Raw genomic sequence first — 15315 nt, 5'->3', positions numbered from 1 at the left:
AGCCCAAATCCACACACTACATTAGTCCACAGGGTAAAGATACTCCATATACCTTATAACCAAATGAGGACAGAGGGCCACTGAGGCTTAAGGAAACTATTAGAGGGCCAGGGCCTGAATAAAGTATTGATATATTTGTGTAAAGAATGAAGACTATATCCATATAGTACTGAGATGTCTAGCAAGGATAGGTGATGCCAATCATCTAGCGTGGAGATGCAGTCCCAGGAACCAAGACAGGGTTGAAATCACAAACTGAACTGAGAACAAAAACTAGTGGGAGACCACAAATGAATTGCATAGCATCAAGAGGAAGTGGCAACCAGGGAAAGCTCCCTATAACATTGGCATGAGCTGTCTTTCCTTGGCAAGCAGTAGGGCATAGAGATCCCTGCACCTGCCATGACTGTGGAGGAAGCAAGATCTTGGAATGCAGAGGAAGCAGAAAATCTCAGTTTGTCTGACCTCTGGGTAAGCCAACAAAGTTTTAAAAGAGCCTAATAAGAGGATGAGACATTTAGATGTGCCAGAGAAACTATATCCATGGTAGTGGGACAGGACACCCCCCTCCCACCTACCCCTACTTTGAGATAGTGAAGGACTTCATCTACAGGGTAGCTAAGGAGAGTGGGGATACTGTCTTACAGCAAATGGTACCCAAGCCCTTTAGGCAAACAGTCATGCAGATGGTCCATGGTTGGGGGCCATCTTGATAAGAATAAAACCAGAATGAGAGTACTAGATAGAGTCTAATGGCCATGTGTTATGAAAGCAATTAAAAACTATGCCAGGTGTCTTGAGCATCAGTTGAGAGCCTGTAACTGGGTTTCTGGAATCTTTTGATTTCTATGCCCATAAAGTTCACTTTAAAATGATTTTAGTGGCTATCATGGAGCCATTAATCAGCTCCAAAAGGGGCACCGGTATACACTAATGGTGCTGGATTGTGCTACAGAATCCCCGAAGCTTTTACCTTCAGGAAAGTCAATTCCAAACTGACCAGTAAGGAAACAGTTTTGCTGTTTTCACAGGCAGGGATATCTAAGGAAACTGTAATGGACCAAGGAATACCTTCCATGTATAAAGATGTGAATCACCTATGCCAGAGTATTCAGGTTAAACAGCTAAGGACCTCAGTGTATCACCCACTGAAAGTCTGATTGATGGAACAGTTTAACCACACTCAGTTTAACCATGTTCAGAAAGGTTAGGAAGGACAGGGTCCATTTGTTACCTTAGAGAGGTACCTCAAGCTTCTAAGGAATTCAAACTATTTTTTAAACACCTTTATTAAAATACCACTTAAGACAAAGGCAGGCATACAGTCATAGAAAAGAAAACAAACCTTAAAGACATATTCACACATGTACTAATAGAAAAGAAAACAAATCTTTTTAACATTTTTGCATTTACACACATTATACATTACAAGTTTTATTTCTTTATAACAAGTGTCTTTCAGTCCAAAATTACTTAAATCACTCATTTTCTGCCTTCCCTCAAACCTCACTCCTCCTGAACATTTTTCTGCATGTATTGTTCTCATAAATTCCAATTATTTCTTTGTAATTTGCTCTTTCCCTTTTCTAAAGATCCCTCTTCCAGTTCTTTTATCTCATTTACATATTCGATACTTTATATACAGTTGGTTTAGATTTTGTTTTCCATTTTTTGGTGATTGCTTTTTTTGGCAGCCAGCAGAATTAAACTTAATAAGGCCTTACTTATGTCTGAAGCCACGGTGGTGCAGCGGTAGTGTTGTCACCTCACAGCAAGATTCTTGGCTGGAGCACCTTTTGTGTGGAGTCTGCATGTCCTCCCCGTGGTCGAGTGGCGTTCGAAAGACATGCATAAATGGGCGTGCCTTTGTTGAAGGTTGGGCATCGAGCTGGCACCTCGGCACCTTAAAAATCTACTGCCAATCATTAGCAGACTGGAGTTCCGCTGTGACGACCCCTAACCGGGAAAAGCCGAAAGAAGAAGAACAAGGCTTTACTTATGTCTAGCCAATTCAGATCCTGTATTCAAGCACAAAAAAGAGATATCCTTAGTTACAGCCATTTGCTCTCCAACATTTCTAACACAAGTACTCTGTACGGAATTTTTTAAATATGCCAAGTCATTACACTTCCAAAAAACATGTTTCCATGTACATCTTTTTTCCTCATCACACCTCCAACATTTACCATCTACCTGAGAAAATGTTCTTTGAAGTCTGCTTGGGGAATAATAATACCTCTGCAAACACTTCCAAGCAAAAATCCTAAACTTATGTCCTCTCATTGTTTCCTCGTAAATTGCTTTTCCAGTCTCACTTCCCAATCTTTTCTAACCTTCCCTGATTGATTCTTATAGTTATAAGATGCAATATTTTATATGTCCTACTAATAATTCCACTTTTAATAGCAAACTCTGTTTTAGATCCTACTAAAAACTTTACCAGAGCAAGTCTTTCACTTAGGACTTCCCTATCCCTTTCTCTTTGCCTATACTCTTATATCAATCCCTGATAGGAAAGGCAGTCTCTTATCTGCAATCCAAACTTCTTTTCTGCCTCTGGTAATATTTTCTTAATACATTGATTCATTTGCCAGTTTTCAGCAGTACACTTGCCTGTTTTCTGTACCCCTAATTGCAGTCATCCCTACTGGCAAAATCTCCTTTCTCCGGTCATGTGTTGCCATAGCTTTTAAAATCCTTTCTGCACCTTCATTAATATAATATTCTGTATGGTTATTATTCTCCTTAAGGATCAGGTCTATATCACGTTGTCGAACTTTTAAAGGTTCGAACGTATATGGTCGACACCATATGATCAAACTTTTAAAAGTTTGAATGTTCCAACAGGGATCTCTGTACAGTGCGGAATGGAAAGATTTCTCTTTCTGCACTGTAGTGCAATCTCAGAGTTGGCATATTTAAAGAGTGGGGGGGTACAGCCCCCCCATGTGGGGAGGTGCAGGGGGGCTTGCCCCCTGCTTAAACCATTCAGGTAAGTTTTTCTTTGGTTTATTTTTTTTTATTGCATTTTCAAACTTTTAAAAGTTCAATCATATGGTGTCGACCAAATGATGTTCGAACTTTTAACAGTTCGATTATGTAATATAGATGCTAGGAATCTGCATCAAAAATTGCATTACCTCCTTATTTTTTGAACCCCCCCCCCACCCTGACTTCTTCATCATCTCTTTCTGCTTTGAATTAGAATCTTCTGTTTGTGTTATTTATTTGAGCCTTAACTGTAGAGTTCTAAAATATCCCTTCAAATCAGGTAATCCTAACCCACCTTGCTATTTTGGGAGGATCAACTTATCCCACTTAACTGTTGCCCTCTTTCCTTCCCAGATGTATTCCTTTAACTTTAATAATTACTGTCCACAACATTTCCTCTGGTTGATAAAAATATGCCTGACATGTATAAAACCAAAGGGACCAAAAACATTTCAACTGCTTGCATCTTACTATAACCAAGAGCTTCCAGTTTCTGTATTATATTTTGTTTAGTATCTTCCCAGATATCCTTAGCTTCCATAACAGAACCCCTTTTAATCCATACTCCTAAATACTTCATCTTATCATGTCCCCAAAAATACGGATATTGCTGAACTGTGTCATGTGTGGGTACATAACTGATGGCTATAGTTTTTATCTTCATTAATTTTATAACGTGAAAAGACTTGAGAACATCTCAAAATGTTCCGCAAAACTGAGACATCTTTTTCTGGATTGATCCAGTACAAAATAATATCATTTGCAAATAAAACCAATTTTTCTTTGATTAACACATGAATTATATCCTTGAATTTCTGTGTCTCTTATTTTCTATGCCAGTGGTCCTAAAGATAAAATAAATAATTCTTTGCCAGTGGCCCTAAAGATAAAGTAAATAACAAAGGGAAAAGAGAACACCTGTGCCTGGTTGCTTTGTTCAAGCATAATTTAATGAAGTGGAACCCACCTGCTTTAATTCTTGCCTCTGATCCTTCATATATCCTTCTAATTAACTTCATTGGTGTATCAGGAATGTAAAAGCTAACATTGCCCTATGCATAAAAATCAGAGCTTACTCTGCCCAGTGCTTTTTCTGCATTAAGACCCAACAACAACAGTGGTATTTTATTACATTCTGTTTCACTCTGGATCATTGTTGTTCTGTTAATATTGCCAAATGTTTGCCTCTCCTCCACAAAACCACACCGATTCATTATCTATCTATTTTTGGCAAAATCTTTGATGGGATCTTTGTCATCTTTGGGTAATGCAGCCGTCACAGCTTTCATCCAAGATGCTAGTCCTTCCCACCCTTGTAAAATACTACTAAGCAAAATTTTCCATTACTTTCTTCCCCCTTAACTTCCAAACTTCCACAAGAATGCCATCTGTTCCTGAAGACTTCCCAGCAAAGTGATTATATATCACCAGTTTTATTGCAAATCTTCCTATCTTATCCATTAGTTTGTGAGATTCATCTTCCTTTAATTTTGGCATAATTAAGTCTTCCATAAATATTTCCATTAATGCTCTTTCTTGGTCTTCATATTCCTGTGCTTTCTACAAATGTTGATAAAATTTCCGAACAATGTCTAGTACCTCATAATAGGATCTCTAGTTATTTTTCTTCTCAAAGATTCCCCACGTTTGCTTTCAACCCTTTCTACATTCTGTTGCCTAAAGTCACTGTTCTGAAAGTTTGTGTGCTCTGGGGTTATAAAAAATAGCTGCTTAAGAGCAATCCTTCAAAATGCATGCATATTATCCAAATGTTTTCTTATTTTCTCTTTTGCACTTTGCAGTTGCTCCTCCTCTTGTTCTGTGAGATTCCTCTTATTCTGCAGTACTTTAACCTTTGTCAGCCACTCTAAATAATTCATTAGTTCTTAACCATATTGTTTTTCTCTAAACTCTATTTTTATTTTCTCCCACTTACAAGCTATTCCTTCTGAAGAAATTTCTATCTTCTCTAATACCCTTTGAATAATTTCCACTACCCATTCCTTAAATTCCTGTCTTTTTAACAAGTAGGTGGGAAAGCACCAGTGTCTTATTTTTATTTCCTTACCCTGCATTTTATCTTAGTTTTCATTGGTGCATGATCGGGAATAGTTACAGGATGTGTGTGTGTGTGTGTGTGTGTGTGTGTGTGTGTGTGTGTGTGTGTGTGTGTCTGTGATTCAAATGTCTGTCATTATTTTCTAACTTCAGTCTTTAAGGATTTGCCAATAATTTGCCAGAAAAAACACAATTTTATGAAAATTGCACCAAAAATAGGATGCAAAAATCTGTACAGTTGAGAGGTATTTTGGGGAACAATATGTAAACTCTGTCCAAATACCTACTACTGAATTCACATCTTCCATATAAAATATATTCATAAATGTCTTCAGAATCTACCCTCTTTTGTTATATTTTCCAGTCTAGGTCCCCGCGATACATCCTCACTATTCAAGTCAAGTTCTAGTCCCCACCTGTTAGTAATAGTCCCTCCAGAAAGCTGATTATTTCTCCCAAATGTCCTTAAGTTCTACAATAGCAGTTTATCATGGAAAATAAATTGTCAGCATAATTCCCCCCTCCCTTGCCAACAGCCCTTTACGACTACAAATGTACCATTACTGTCCCCCCACTTCTATTCAAGCAATCAATATTACTACTTCCTTTTCCTCTGATATTCTGCTGAATATCCATCCTGAAATCCTTTCTTTGACAAATTCACATGCCCATTTCTTTCCAAATGCACTACTGCACTACTATTTGCATTGTGCACTTCTTAATATAATTCATTTCCTTTTTGTCTGTACTTATAAGGCTATTTACATTCCATGACCTACGCTTTTCTCACAAGTATCTATTTACAAACCCAAAAGATCTAACGGTGTTAGTCTGTACTCTCACTGTGTTGCCAAATCATGGAATAACATTCCAGAATCAGTCAGACTTATACACCACTACTATCTATTCAAGGCTAGGCTGAAAGAAGGAATAGTTGTGTAAAATCTTACCATAACTATAGGTGTCCTTGTCTTCTATATGTTGCAGTATTCATAACATGAGAGAGTCTGCCACAGGCTGTCCTGAATGTCCGGCCAGTCTAAAGCTACTGTTAGGTACATGTGACATCACACATAAGTCCCTGTCCAATGTTGGCCATAAAGTGACTTTGGGTATAAAGCAGACATCGACACATACCATTCTTAGAACTGAATGTCCCAGGAAGAACACCAGCCTGAGATAAACTGAGATAAAAACATATTCAGAAATCAAGCAAGCATCAGGGAAGGAGGGAGGTTTAGAATACTGCAACATATAGAAAAGAAGGACATATATGGTTATGGTAAGATTTTACTCAACTATTCTGTGTCCTTCTAATCATATGTTGCAGTGTTCATAACATGAGGGAGAATACCAAAGTTCATGCAGAGGAAAGAGTGGGAGGAGGGTAGTAGCACTCTACAAACCCCTGAAGAATAACCAGCTCTATACCTAGATATACCATCCAACTTGTAATTTTTGTGAAAGTATGGACAGAAGACCAAGCAGCTGCTTCCACAACAGAGGAACTATCCAGACCCTTGAAAAAAGCACCTAAAGAAGACACAGCTCTACTAGAATGAGCCTTAACTGGAGATGCAAGGGTTTTTTCATGAAACCCATAAAAAGAAATAGCCTTAGAGATCCAAGAGGAGATAGTCTGCTTGGAAATAGGCTTGCCCAGAACTCTGGAATGATAAGAAATGAGACAATCAGATTTTCTGATAGACTTGGTTTTATCCAAATAAAATCTGAGTTGTCTATGGACATCCAAGGTGTGTACAATCCTCTCACTAGAAGATTGTGGAGAGGGAAAGAAAGTAGGCAAATTAATGAATTGGTTAAGTAACAATTCATTCACCACCTTGAGCATAAAGGAGGGATTAGTACATAGGCAAACCCTATCCTTGTGGAAAACAGTGAATGGAGAGGAAGCCATAAGGGCCTGAAGTTCTGAAACCCTTCTGGATGAAGTGATGGCCAAAAGAAGCACCATCTTCCAAGTGTAATGTTGGAGAGAAGAGGAAACTGCTAATTCAAAGGGAAGCAAAGTAAGTTTTAGTAAGACAAAATTTAGATCCCAAGGAGGAGGAACTGGTTTCCTTGGTGGTCTGATGTGAAGGACGCCTTTCAAGAAAAGTTTGTCTTCCAATCTTGAAGTCAAAGGAGGGGTCATAGGCAGACAGGCAGAAATGGCAGAGGGATGAGCTTTTTACTGAAGAGTACGATAATCTGGTCTTCAGTTATTCACACAGATAAGACAAAACCACTGGGATATCCACAGACAATGGTCATAGGTTTTGAGAAAGAGACTAGATGAAAAACCTCTTCCATTTGGAAATGTAGGATTTCTTAGTATTGAGTTTTCTGGCCTCCTGCAGAACTTGTAGCATGTCCTCAGAAAATAGGTGTCTGAATGTGATCAATACCCTATCATCCACAGTGTCAGATGAAGCGCTGACATTGATGGGTGTATTAGGGATCCCTTGTCCTGTGTGAGTAGATCTACCCTGTGAGGTAACTTGTGATGACTGTCCTTGGCTAAATGCAGAAGAAGGGGGAACCAATGCTGTTATGGCCAAAAGGGAGTCACCGGCAAGATTTTTGGTTGGTCCTGTTGTATTTTTAACAGAACTTTCTGTAGAAGGGGAAAGGGGAGGAATGCATGGAAGAACACCCCCTTCCAAGAGAAGGACTGAGCATCCACCTTCCATGCCAGAGGATCGGGCACTCTGGCACAATATATTGGAAGTTGTCTGTTCATAGGGGAGGCCAAGTGATCTACTTGACGAGTATTCCACCAATGTATAATGTCCAAAATCACATCCCTGTGCAAAATCCATTTGTGGGATTAAGTCATGGACCTGCTCAACTTGTCTGCCACGACATTCTGACAAAGGCATGTAAACTGCCTGAAGGGTTAGTTGATACTGAGTTGCCAACTCCCAAGCCGTGAGAGCCAGCCTGCACAAGAGATATGACTTGGTTCCCCCCTGCTTGTTGACATACCAAAGAACTGTGGTGTTGTCTGTGAAACACTTCAGGGGACCTGGAAAAAAAAGAGGTTGAAAGGTTTGCAGGGCAAAAATGAGAGATCTCATCTCCTTTATATTTATGTGTTCCTTCATTTGGGAAGGAGCCCACTGTCTTGAACCTTTCAAGCGGTGAAGGTTGCCCACCATCCTATGTCTGAGGCATCCGTGAATAACTCCTGAGATGGAAGAGGGGGGTTGGAGGGTAAGTCCTATATTCAAGGTAACCTGTTGAATCCACCAGTGAAGTTCTTTTTTCAAGCAGGGATGCAGAGGAATAACAAAATCCAGTGGATGAGCATGCTGCATCCAGACGGACCTGAAGTACCACTAGAATTTCCTCATGAGGAGTTTGCCTAGAGGTAACATGAGAATAGTGGATGCCATGAAGCCTAGCAGGTGGAGGAACTCCCTGGCTGTCAGGGGCTGAAGTGGAATGATGGCCTGAAAGAAAGCAGTTAGAGAGATGACTTTCTGAGGAAGCTAACATCTTGTCTGTCTGTATTCTGCATCCCAGGAAGACAAGGTCTTGCGAAGGAGTGAGAAAGAATTTTGGAAGTTTATAGTGAGTCCTAGTCTTTCCAGAAGAGACACTGTGAAATGAAGATTCTGTAAAAGAATGTCTGAAGAATGAGCCTGGAGAAGGAGGTCATTCAAGTATGGAAAGATTTGAATACCCTTGAGTCTGCAAAAGGCAATAACAGGAGCTAAGCATTTTGTGAAGACCCTTGGTGCCATAGATAGACTAAAAGGCAAGGCAGAAAACAGAAAATGTGAGGAAGCAATAGCAAAGTGCAGAAATTTCTTGCAAAGAGAATGGTTGGGGATGTGAAGATAGGCATCCTTGATGTCCAGGGACTCCATGAAGGCCTGTGGAAGAATGACAGGAAGCAGAGTGTTTAAGAAGCATGCAAAAGGTGGGGACCTTAGAAATGGGTTTAGATGTGACAGGTCTAGAATGGGTCTCCAAGAACCATCTTTTCTGAGGACTAGGAACATTCTTTCCCTATTTCGGATTGTGGTACTTTTTGAATTGTTCCCTGAGAAATTAAGGTGTGAATCACCTGAGGAAAAAATTCCAAGTGGTCTTTTGGGGGTTGAGGAATACCCCTGAAGGAAGGAAGAGTATTCCCTACCATGAAGTATCCTATGAGGATAATAGAAAGATCCCAGGAGTCTTGGGTGATCTGTTTCATAGCAGGGAGAGACAGGGAAAGACATAAGGATAGTGGGGTTTGGCTGCAGAGAGGTTGGTAGTCACAGACTATCTAGCTTGCTTGGAAAATGCTACTTCTGAACAGGAGGAGGAGTAGAAGTCGTCTTGGCAGTGTAAAGTTTTCTTGCACTTCTGTTACGCTTAGATGTAGAAGGTCTGGACGGCTTCCTTACAAAGTGAGTTTTAGAAGGATAGTTCCTTTGAATATTTGGAACTGGTGACATAAAAATATATTTAAGGTCCTGGCGCTCCTTGCCCTGTTCTTGCAAGGACTTAAAAAGTTCTGTAGTTGCAGATCCAAACAAGGCCTTGGAATCTAGTGGATCATCTGTTATTTTAGCTTTGATAATATCTGATAAGAGGCTGGAGTCTCAGCCAAGAGTACCTCCTCAAGACAGAACCAGATGCAGCAGCTCTGCCAGATGCTTCCACTGCACCATAGCTGCATTTAATGGAATGATGTGTTACTTGAGCAGAGGAACCCAAAATGGAAGAATGCTGAGACTTAGTGTCTGAGTCTGGAAGCTCCAAAATGAGCTTAGTGGCTTGAGAAAGGAGGGCTAAAGTATGTTTGGTTATATGTATCTGGTAGTTTATGGCCCTAAAGGCAAGAGTGGCCGAAGTATACACTTTTTCCCCAACATTTCCTTAACTTTCCTCAGCTTATCTGAGTGGAGAATGGAAGTTGAAGGCAAAAGCATTGAGGGCTTATCTGCAGCCACTGAGACTGTAGCTGGGTCTGTAGAAGGGCAGTTAAACAAAACTTGCAGTCTTCTGGCACTTTGTAGAACCTATCTGGCCTTTTAGGGGGCAGGAGGTTGTGAGTCTGGACACTTGAAAACAGAGAAGAAAGTATCCAAGAAATCTGGTAGCACTGGAGGTACTGCAGATGGGGGTAGGGGAATCCATCTGTAACAGATATTAATAACTTTTCCATACCTCAGAAACCTGAGAGCAATCCCACTTGAAAAATTCTCTAATCTTCACAATGGCCTCACCAAAGGTAATATCCTCCCCTGGTAATTCTGCACCATTTGATTCCTGCTCTGGGGAAACATACCCCAGTGGAGAGGACATCTAGGCAGAATATGCCAGAGACTCATCCCCAAAGAAATCATCTTCATCTGAGGAATCCTCAATCCTAATTCTTTTTTGAGGAGAAACTGGAGAAAGTTAAGGAGAAGGAAGAGAGACCCCCTGTAGATTGCCTAAGGGCCGTAAAAGCATTAAACACCCTTTAGAAAAGGCTTGACAATCAGCAGACTGTTCCTGAGGAGGAGGAGAAATAATAATAATAATAATAATAATAATGCTTAGTTTTGTGCTTTTTCTTTAGAGGAACATCCATATAGTGAAAAGACGAGGGTTCCGATGTAGGCCTACATGCAATAATGGAACTAGGGACGTCTTCACATACAAGGATTTGTGGAATTCCATGAGGACCTTCAGAGACTATGTGCTTGGGCCCCCCTCCCCCCACATGTCTTTTGCAGATATCTGCATTTCCCCTGAGGATGTGCTAGCAGGATCCTTTGCAGCCTCCACAACAATACCAGTGAAAGAATCACCACCTTCCTCTGAACAGGTCTCCGGGCCAACATTGGTCTCAGGAAAGTCATTCAGAATTGGAGGAGCAGCAGAGATCTCAGGCCTAGACTTCTAGGCCTTTTTAAGAATAGGCTCCCCTGAAAGGTCTGATGCACCTTTCATGGGGTCACAAGCTATAGGCTTAACACATTGAGTCTCTAAATATAAATTGAGAGAAGCAAGACAGCTGTGATGGGTCTTTGGAACAAAGGCTTTGCAAACAGCACAAGAGGTATGGTCATGGTTAGGGCCTAGACAAAAAAGGCAGAGATGGTTGGAATCCTTATGTGGAATTTGCCTTCCACACTGACACTGGCCCTTCTTAGATGACATGTAATTTAGCAAAACAACAGTAGCACAAAAAAAGTAAAAAAAAAACAGGGCACTTATCTGACTTGGAATCTGCATCTTCACTGTCAGGCAAATGACCACAGATGTCGTTCAGACTGGAGGCAGAAAAATTCTGAGGATGGTACGTACTGACATCTGCTTTGTAACTGACACTGGATACAATAGCCTTAGACTTTTGTATACTGGCTGGACATTCAGGACAGCCTGCGGTAGACTCCCTCATGTTATGAATACTATAACATATGAACAGAAGGACATCATCGAACCAATAATTGGATCTGCCTCTGCTCCATGCCATCTTAGTACTCTTTTTCCATTCCCTTATAGGCTTTTTATCTATCCTATTTACCTTCCTGTATTACCTACTTTCTAGCCTAACCTTTCTGTAATTCCTTAACCTTCTAATGTCCCTTCTTTCTATTCTTACACTAACTTTTATCTGTCCCAGAAATTATGACTGAAATTTGCTACCTAAGTTTCTTGCCAGAAAGTGTATATAGTTTTTACAACGTATTACTTATTCTGTAATATATTTTTCATGCATTATTATGTAACATAGGAACTCTCTTCTATATTCTATATAATGCATGTTCAACTTTATTTCTGCTTTATATTTTCTTATTTTCTTCTTTTACTGTATCTACAAATTGTACTCCTGTGTGATGTTCTTAGTCTTTGTAATCAATGTTGATTTGTAATTCTGTTTAAATTGTACTGTGGACCATTTCTCCCTGGCCCTCCACTAAAAATGGGCTCATATCCAGTCAGGCTTTCCTAGTAAACAAATGTCAAATAAATAAATTCCAAGATTCTATGAATAGAACAGCCATTATAGTACAAAGCTATTGTTCTCCTTATTTTACATGACAGTTTTTTTTAATGTGTATTTCCAACTTTTGTCTTACATGCACAAACTAATGTTTGTCAAGCTGATCTTTTATACAGTTGTTTTTTTCTCACCTCCATTTGAACCTATGTGTCATTTCTCAAGACTTGTTCATTTAATGAAAACCTGCAAACAAAAAACTAATACATTTTCAAAACACTCCATCCCCTATTAACTTAGAACCCATACACACGTACACACACACGCGCGCAGGCACACACACACACGCATGCATGCACGCGCGCGCACACACACATACACACACACACACACACACACACACACACACACACACACACATTCATAGAAAAACTATATGCACTTTAACCAATGAAGTTTAACCCTCCAGATAGGAACAATTGTCCCAAATCAACAGCTACACCCAGATGCATAACCTAATCTAAAATTAGAGTTACACATGCTAAACCACATTACAGTCTGTGCTCCCACACTGACTGCTGTCTGCTCTTTTCTTATATTTGTTCCCTTCCTAGAAGTGAAAACAGCTTGTATGCGTTTAGAAAATGTTAATGTTTAGCTGTAGGAAAAAAGCACTGGCTACCTTTAAATAAAACTAAATTATGCAGTAATCCATTAAATGCATTAAAGTATTAAGGCTGATGGAGAGGCTACTATCTCTTATTCACTTTCCATTATTTCAAACTTTTTCAGTGAACTGTCATTGTACCTGTAAATTTTGCATTTTCTTCAGCAAAGAAAGTATAGTTGTGCAAACTCTTAACATAATGGTAGATGTCCTTGCCTTCACTGCTGCAGTATTCATTACGTATGGGATTCCCTGCTATGAAAGCCAGATGTTTGGTCAGTCTATCAAAGTCTACCATTACTTTAAGGTACACTGAATGTCAACCAAATGCTCCTCACATACCGTAGGGCATAAATGTGACGTTCAGGCATTCCATCCTCAGAACTGACTGCCCCAGTAGGAACATCAGTTTAAGGAAAACCAAAGAGAACCTGCACATCCAGGAAGGAAAAAGACTAGGGGGATGGAGAGAGGGAGTGAATACTGCAGCAGTGAAGACAAAGACATCTACCATTATGGTAAGATTTGACACAACTGTACTGTGTCCTTACATTCACCGCTGCAGTATTCATTACAAATGGGAGAGGCCACAGCTCAAGAAGAAACCTGGGAGGAGGAAGCAGCAGTAGACCCCTCTAAGAAGCCATGAAGAATGGCATTAGCAAAACCAGTAACAGCTGTGGAGATACCATCCAACTTGTAATGTTTGGTAAAAGTATGCACAGAAGTCCAGGTAGCTGCTTCAAGAATTAGTGGCTAAGTCCTTGAAAAAAGCACCAGAAGAAGCCACAGCTCTAGTAGAATGAGCTTTTACAGAAGAAGGAAGGCACTCACCATGAAAAGTGTAACAAAAAGAAATAGCTTTTGTAATCCAATAAGAAATAGTTTGCTTTGAAACAGTCAATCCTAAAGACTTGGGATAAAAGGAAACAACTGATCAGACTTTCTGATAGCTTTGTCTATGTATGTCCAAAGTATGCATCACCCTCTCACTGTCAGATTGCAGAGAGGGTAAAAAGTAGGCAAATTAATAGACTAAGTGACAACTCATTAACAACCTTAGGCATAAAAGAAGAATTAGTATGCAAGGACACACTGTCCTCATGGAATATTAAAAAAGGTGGAAAAGCCATAAGGGCTTGCAACTCGGACACCCATCTGACAGAAGTAAGAGTAACAAAAGAACTGTCTTCCAAGAGCAATGTTGCAAGGAAGCTGAAACAGCAGGCCCAAAAAAATGCCTGAGTCAATTTCTCCAGAATGAAATTAACATCTCAGGGAGGAGGAACAGGCTTCCTGGGAGGTCTAAGAAATTGCTAAGCCTAAAATCTGGAAGCTACATGAGGAGTTAAAGGCAGACAGACAGAAAGAGCTGATAAGTGGGCCTTAATAGAATAGGCTAAACCAGCACTGAGCAACTCACACAAATAAGAGAGAACCAAAGGAACATCCACAGTAAGTGGGTCCAGGTTATGAGAGAGACACCAAATAGAAAACCTTTCTATTTGGATAATTAAGATTTCCTAGTAGTAGGTTTCCTGGCCTTCTGCAGGACTTGCAGCATGTGGACAGGTGGGGATGGATGAGAGATCCCTTGTCTTGTGTGATTAGATCCACCCTGTGTGGTAACTTGTGATGGTTGCCCTTGGCTAGATACAGAAGTAGAGGGAACCAGTGCTGTTGCAGCCAAAAGGGAGTCACCAACAAGATTTTGGGAGCATCCTATTGAATCTTTAACATGACTTTCGGAATGGGAGGAAGGGGAGGGAATGCATAAAGAAACATTTCCTTCCAAGAAAATGAGAGGGCATCCACCTTCCAAACCAGAGGACCTTGGACTCTGGCACAAAACAAAAGAGGTTGATTGTTCAGAGGAGAGGCAAAGAGATCTACTTGAGGAGTACCCCCATGGTAAACAATGTCAAGAAACACATCATCCCTGTGAAGCATCCATTTCTGGGACTACATGAAGGACCTGCTCAGAGTGTCTGCGACAATATTCTGATCTGAAGAAATGTAAACCACCTGAAGAATCACTTGATACTTGACAGCCAGATCTCATACCAGAACAGCCAGCCAGCAAAGAAGGTAAGATCTCATTTCCTCTCTGCTGGTTGATATACCACATAACTGTGGTATTGTCTATGAATGTCTTGTGTGGCCCTGGAGAGAAACGAAGATGAAAGGCCTGAAGAGCCAGCATAAGACCCCTCATCTCTTTGATCTGCTCCTTCTGCTGACGAGGCCATCATACTCCCTGTACCTTAATTGAGCCAAAAGTTGCTCCCCATCCCACATTTGAAGCATCTGTGAACAATTCTTGAGAGGGAAGAGGGTGATGAAAAGGGATACCTGGATTCAGAGACAACTGCTGAACCTACCAGAGAAGCTCCTTCTTGAGACACGGGAGAAGAGGAACAGGAAAGTCTAGAGGATGCACATGTTGAAGCCACACTGACTTCAGAAACCACTGGAAGTTCCTCGTGTGGAGTTTGGCCAGAGGGAGCCTTGGAATGGTGAAAGCCATGAAACCCAGAGCTCTCAGAAACTCCGTGGCTGTAATGGAGACCAGGGGAAGAAGAGTTTGAAAGTAAGAAATAAGAGTTAAGGCCTTTGGAGGAGGCAGGAATGCCAGCACTGGCACCATCTAAATCCTGCAACCCAGAAA

This window comes from Protopterus annectens, chromosome 16.part0 (assembly GCF_019279795.1).
Source record: "Protopterus annectens isolate FY-2018-M chromosome 16.part0, PAN1.0, whole genome shotgun sequence".
Classification (NCBI taxonomy): domain Eukaryota; kingdom Metazoa; phylum Chordata; order Ceratodontiformes; family Protopteridae; genus Protopterus; species Protopterus annectens.
This window is presented reverse-complemented; position numbering follows the sequence as displayed.